Here is a 6,993-nt window from a genome sequence, read left to right on the forward strand (position 1 = left end):
TCAGTGTTTTTACGTCACTACGAGAATATCACAAATTCTAAATATAACCAAGTGATTAAATCTCAACAACAAACAAGTATGATCATGATCTAGATCAAAAGCAACCCTATAAGACTTTGTGAAAATATTTGTTTCTGGCATGCAAATCAATTCATTAGGACTTAAACATCCCTCTATTCGTCATCACCACACTCAAATCAACATCAACTTATCAAATATCATAGTTCATCTTAAGGGATCATGCTAGATATGCATGCAAATGCAACTATATGAAATTACATAAAAACAAACAAATATGTCCTAAATGAACAATCATACAAAAATATGAATGAACTACAACTAAACATGCAACATGAATCTATATGAATCTATATGGAAACACACTACTAATCCTTACATTATCACCCCCAAACTTAAAATTTTCAATGTCCTCATTGAAGGTAATAATAAGTATTTCAGGCATACCTAGTCGTCGGAAAGATCACCCTCTTCGGGTGGAGGATCAGGTGGCCAATCAACCTCGCCACCAGTGTCTCGAACAACAGTACCAAAAGCATGTGTCAAATCTGCAGCAAAATGACGGTGAATGTCGTGTATGGCCTCCATACGCCTAGTCACTGGCTTGTACTGCTCATCACCAACACCAGTCCTTTCAACTACCTGCTGCACATGTAGGCATTGGAAAATCCGTCCAGCCACTCTTTACATCATCAAAAATATATCCCAACCCCTTATCATGGGATGCACCTAAGAATGAATAACTCAAGTGGTTTGGTAGTGGGTGAAGCTCAGGTATGGAAACATCTTCAATAGACGGCTCAAGACGGTCTTGAGAAAATTTCAGCTCTGCTAACCCAAGAGAATCGAATGGCAAATCCAACTTCCTCTTCCACAGAGGTGCATTCAAAACCTGCATTTGCTCTACTTTAAAGCACTCCTCTTTAGCTGTGGGTAACTTTATTTCCTTGAACACATTAAAAATGACCATTTGATCGTAAACCTTCATCGAAAGCTCTCCTTTTTACACATCGATCATAGTTCGGCCTGTAGCCAAGAATGGACTTCCCAAGATAATGGGAATCTTCTTATCTTCCTCGAAATCAAGAATTACAAAGTCAGCAGAGAAGAAGAGTTTATCCACCTTGACCAAGACATCATCCACTGTACCTCGTGGATAAGCGATGGAATGGTCAGCTAGTTGCAATGACATGTATGTTGGTTTCGGATCAGGCAGACCAAGCTTCTTGAAGATAGATAAGGGCATCAGATTGATGTTAGCTCCTAAATCACATAAACACTTGTCGAACGACAAGTTTCCGATGGTGCGAGGAATAGTGAAGCTTCCAGGATCTTTAAGCTTCGGAGGCAACTTCTGTTGCAGCACATCACTGCATTCCTCCATGAGAGCAACGGTCTCTAAGTCATCGAGATTCACTTTCCGAGAGAGAATACCTTTCATAAACCTCGTATAGCTAGGCATCTGTTCAAGAGCTTCAGCGAAAGGTATGTTGATATAAAGTTTCTTGAACACCTCCAGAAACTTAGCAAATTGCTTATCCAGCTTTTTCTTCTGCAACCTCTTAGGAAAAGGAGGTGGAGGATAGATCTATTTCTCCCCTGTATTACCCTCAGGAGGAGTGTGTTCCATAGTAGTCTTCCTTGGTTCCACCCCTATTTCCTTCTGCACATCTTCTTCAGCCAAAACTTCAGATTCTGGAATTTGAGACTTTTCAGGCTCTTCGTCTTGCTGAACTTGGGGGCTTGTGACCTTTCCAGACCTTAAGGTGATGGCGTTCACCTGTTCTTCAACTTCCCTCTTGCCTGGATTGGCTTCTATATCACTAGAAAGCGTTCCTGGTGGGTGATTCAATAAGGCATTAGCAATTTGCCCTATTTGGTTCTCCAGATTCTGGATAGAAACAGCCTGGCTTTGGCATATAAGAGCCTGGTTTTTGCATATAAGCCTCAACTCCTCCAATTCAGATTTTTCATTCGAAGATAGACCTGCAATATGAGTTTGTTGTTGAAGTTGGAGTTGTTGCTGAAAACCAGGAGGGTTGAACAGCTTATTTCCAAACTGCTGGAATGGCTGTTGCATCGCATTCTGATTGTTGTTCCAGCTGAAGTTAGGATGATTCCAGTTGTCAGGATGATAAGTATCTGGAACTGGTTGCTGCGATCTCTGATAGTTGCTCACAAACTAAGCTGAGTCACTAGATATAGCGCATTGTTCCGTCGCATGCGAACCTGCACACAACTCACAAATACTAATTATCTGCTTAACACCATAGTTAGCCAGAGAATCGATCTTTATAGACAACGCCTTTAGTTGAGCAGTGATAGCCGTAGCTGTATCCACTTCAAGAACTCCTGCTACCTTGCCATGTGGATATCTCTGGGTTGGATACTGATATTCATTAGCAGCCATCAGTTCAATTAGATCATAAGCTTCCTTATAGCTCTTTGCCCATAATGCTCCGCCTGATGCTGCATCGAGCATGGGTCTGGACTGTGCTCCCAACCCATTATAAAAATAAGTGATGATCATCCAATCAGGAATTCCATGATGAGGACACTTCCTAAGCATCTCCTTGTAGTGCTCCCAAGCTTCACTTAGCGATTCTCCCGTTTGCTGCGCAAATTGAGTAATAGCATTCCTGAGTGCAGCTGTCTTCGCCATAGGGAAGAATTTAGTAAGAAACTTCTGAGCAAGATCTTCACAAGTAGTAATCGAACCAGCTGGTAGAGAGTGTAACCAACTCTTAGCCTTGTCCCTCAAAGAGAATGGGAATAGTCTCAGCTTCACAGCATCTTCAGAAACACCGTTGAACTTGAAGGTGTCGCATATCTCAATGAAATCCCTAATGTGTGTATTGGGATCTTCCGTTGGAGAACCCCCAAACTGGACTGAAGTCTGTACCCATTGAATTATGCCAGGCTTGATCTCAAAGGTATTAGCTGTGATAGCTGGCCGTACAATGCTAGATTGAATGTCATTGATCTTGGGTTGAGAAAAGTCCATCAAGGTTTTCGTTCATGCTGCTGGATCTCCCATTATAATGAGTACCTGAAACACAAACAAATAAACTGTGAAAGTAAAAGAATCTGAGTCAGTGAACTTTAACGACCACTGATGACAAGCACATAAACTAAAAATTAACACCGAGTCCCCGGCAGCGGCGCCAAAAACTTGTTAGGGCGAAAACACGCGCTAATATTCACGCAAGTATACGCATTCGCAAGTAGTATAAGATATAAATCAGATTCGTTCCCACAGAGACTGGTTTAGGTTAAGTTCAATTTATTCACCTATGCAACAATGTATGGTTATCGCTCAATGCTAAGACAAATAACAAATTGGGTTTTTATTAAACTAAGAAATTATACTAAATAACATTAACTAAGAGAATTGAGGTTGAATTACTATATATGATAAACATGGGATTCTAACTTCATTAAATACTTCATTCAATAGCCTTTTCGTTCTTAACCTTAGCATGTGATGGTGATGACACTAATCAGATAACACGAAACTGATAAACGTCAACTTTCGTTGCACGAGTACCATTTTACCAGACATCCACAAAAGAGATAGAAGCTGAATAGGCACCAATTATATTGAGACCCTATATGTCTATAGAATTTGACAACATAACGGTTTAAGAACAAGTTATCTATCATGATTACATAGGGCAAGTAAAACGGTTAGAGTTATCTACGAATCATGCATACACATACATGAACCTATGCTAGCATGGCAAGTTCTAAACCTCTATATTCACTGTCGCTTCAATAGAGATTAACACGCTATCTTATATGTTAGCTACGCACATAAGAAAAATAAGCACAACCAATACTAGGATATCAATCAATCACCACACACCAAGATATCGAAACAATTAACTATTGAAATCCATAAGTAATTCCGCTAGAACCCCATGACAACGATTATCCCATAATCGAACTCATCGTCACCATGGGTTCCAATGAAAGCATGGTATAAAACAAGGTCTTAATAAACTGAATAATAATTAAAGTTTGAATAAACGAGATCTAGGTTCAACAAGAACGAAAACGAGTATCCAAAGTTACAACTAATTCAAAGAATCACAAGTTGAAAACAAGATCTTCTTTTTCGGAGTTGTTCTGTGCTTCTAGGCCTTCTCCTTGGTATCCCAATCTTCCCGGATGATGAAAACCCTTTTTTTAAGTATATATATGCCCCTAGTGGACCTGGACCCTTAAAATCGTCAAATTCCACTCAAAAAAGGCTTTTTCAGCGAAATCAGCGACCAGCCGCGCCCTGAGCGGCCGCTCAGCTCTCCTGAGCGGGCGCTCAGCTATTGACTGCGAAAATATTCTGATGAAACTTGTTTTGGCCATAACTTGAGTTCTACTCGTTAGAATTAGGCGATTCAACTGCCCACGCGAAGATATTGAGATTCTCTACAACTTGACAATGGCCTTGGCTTCCAATTCTGATCAGTTTTCATCATATTTCCTTTAAAAGCTCTTTTATTCATATAACTGATACCTTAAATGCAATAACACAAAAACACATCAAAATACCAATAACTTGAGTCCAAAACACCAATTTAAGCTTGTAATAAAGCATTCCAAGTGGATATAAAATCCACTTATCACCATGCTCTTCCTCGAGCTTATACACAATCACCTTTGAAACTCCCTCGATATCGAAAATCTAATTTGGGATCTCATTCTAGACATCATCGTTACTAGAATTCTATGCTTGCACCGCAACCTTCCTCATATAGTAATACGACTTTCTTTTCATAAGAAGGAATAAATATTCAATAGGTAGATACTCTACTTAATTAGTCTATCAATGATAACTTATACACTACCACGACCCGATTAGTGGTACTCAATCTCAACATCCATTCCAATATAACTCTCACGGTTGTAATCAGCTCATTACTCGCAGAATCATTGCTGCATTACTATGGTCCACCACTGACCTACTGTCGTCATTCACTTTCCATGAAATCTTAATATCTAACCATACGGAGTCCATACATGTCGTATAGAATCCTTCTAAGGAGTTAACATAATCACCATTCATAATTCATGAAGAACACTCCAAATTCGGACGTACTTTCATGGCATGAAGCAGATAAAATTGTAGAAGAGTTTCAATCAAAGCAACGATAGCAGGTTAATACCATTCTTAATCATATGCCTTAAATAGAAGACTTAACTCAAAGGTTCGTCTAGTCCTTTTTGAAACATTGGTCCTGGCTTATCTCAAGATAGTACCTTCTGAGATAGATAGCCCGCTCATGGCGATTACACGAATTAAACCTTTACCAACTACTATTACGGTTTGGTATTGCACAGTCATCAGAAGGAATGTCAATCTTCCAAACCATAATACAACCTTCACAACTTTAACCATCATCACTGTATTCCTTTGGCACAAGCGCCTATAATTATCCTCTTACCTTTAAGGTGTCGGCCACCTCTTTGGCCTTTCCTGATAGTAAAATTTCCTTACAGTCAATGTAACACCCCCAGATCCGGGGTCGGGGATCCGGGTCGTCACGGTCTTTCTTTCCACAATATCACTTCACTTAATTAATAATAAATAACCTTATGCTGTGACCCCACACTAACACACACCACAACCCATTATAGTCTCAGAGATGAAATTTAAATAAGTACAAGTCTTTGAATCCACAATTTAAAAGTTATTACAACCCAAAATGATTACTTGATAAATTTACAGTTAATTGCCATTATCTGCCACAAGTTATAATTATACATAATTGATTCTCAAAAGTAGATGGTCTGATCTACAATAGATCTACCTCTGCAGCTATAGCAGCTACAACATCAACGGGAAGACGCGGGACGCTTCCCACGCGCTTGCGCTGGGTCTGCTGGAGTCTGGCCATCTTTCCTAACTGTTGTTGTGTGATGAAGAAATAAAGCAAGGGTGAGCAGCAAGCCCACCAAAATAATATGTATAATGATTTACAATATATGAGCCTACTCATAATACTCATGAAAGTCTTGGTCAAAAGAAATGAACCAAGTTTGATATCTTAATGCGATGAAGTCGCAAAATATTCAGTATATATACATATATACTTTTCAAAATATTGGAAGTCCTCTTCCATGCATAATATACACAAAGTCCCAGTGTATAACTGTATAAAAAAATATCGTTGCAAGGTGATCTCATATATCTAACCTTGTCTCAATGTTTTTCTGAAAATCTTTGTCATTCATAAGACAATTATTAATTAGATATAAGTTTAAAAGATGAGGTTACCAAATACCCCAATATACTTATATCTTTCCCAATACTACTTGAACTACCACCGTTCAAGTTATAATCAGTTTCAAAAGTTTATCACATAGATGAGACTACAAGACAAGATTTGAATAGATTCAATCTTTGAAATATTATTGAATGAAATAAAGTTACGAGATACTTTATTTAGTCCCGATATATATATATCCACATATATATATCTCTTAAACATTTCCTGGAACCTCTGTTATGTAAAGTATGAACAGAGTTTGAAACATCCAATGAATTTTGGAAAGGAAAAGAATTTTGGCATAAACCAGATATCTTGCTGATCAGGCAAAGATACCAATAAGTAACCTTTTCTACTAGTAGATGGATGAATCCCCCACCGGTCATCACCCTGGCCACATAAGGACCTTGTGCTGGACCGCCACCCGGCCTCTTACGCGTTGATGGACTGCCACCCAGCCACTTACACATTGATAGACCGTACCCCGGCCTATCGCTTATGCCGACTCAATTAGATGGGCTTACTTCCCGAACATTGGGCAAGTAATCAATTCATTCATCAAAACAGCAACCTTGTTGCGAATATAAAATACACCACAGAGCCGGATCCCTTAGATTTTTGAGCGAATATTCAAGTCCCCTTAAAAAGGAAGATCTTAAATATAAAAATGAGTTTTGGGATCCGCTCTAACTTTTAAAAATCATTT

At 38.9% G+C, this 6,993-nt stretch overlaps 1 non-coding gene across 1 annotated transcript; it reads left to right on the plus strand.

Moving 5' to 3' along the window:
* Window positions 1–2,558: 2,558 nt before the first annotated feature.
* Window positions 2,559–2,665, plus strand: LOC141722641 (small nucleolar RNA R71). Its single transcript, XR_012575651.1, has one exon. It is a non-coding gene; the product is annotated as a small nucleolar RNA R71 (small nucleolar RNA).
* The last annotated feature ends 4,328 nt before the right edge of the window (window positions 2,666–6,993 follow it).

This window comes from Apium graveolens, chromosome 4 (assembly GCF_009905375.1).
Source record: "Apium graveolens cultivar Ventura chromosome 4, ASM990537v1, whole genome shotgun sequence".
In the NCBI taxonomy this organism is placed as follows: domain Eukaryota; kingdom Viridiplantae; phylum Streptophyta; class Magnoliopsida; order Apiales; family Apiaceae; genus Apium; species Apium graveolens.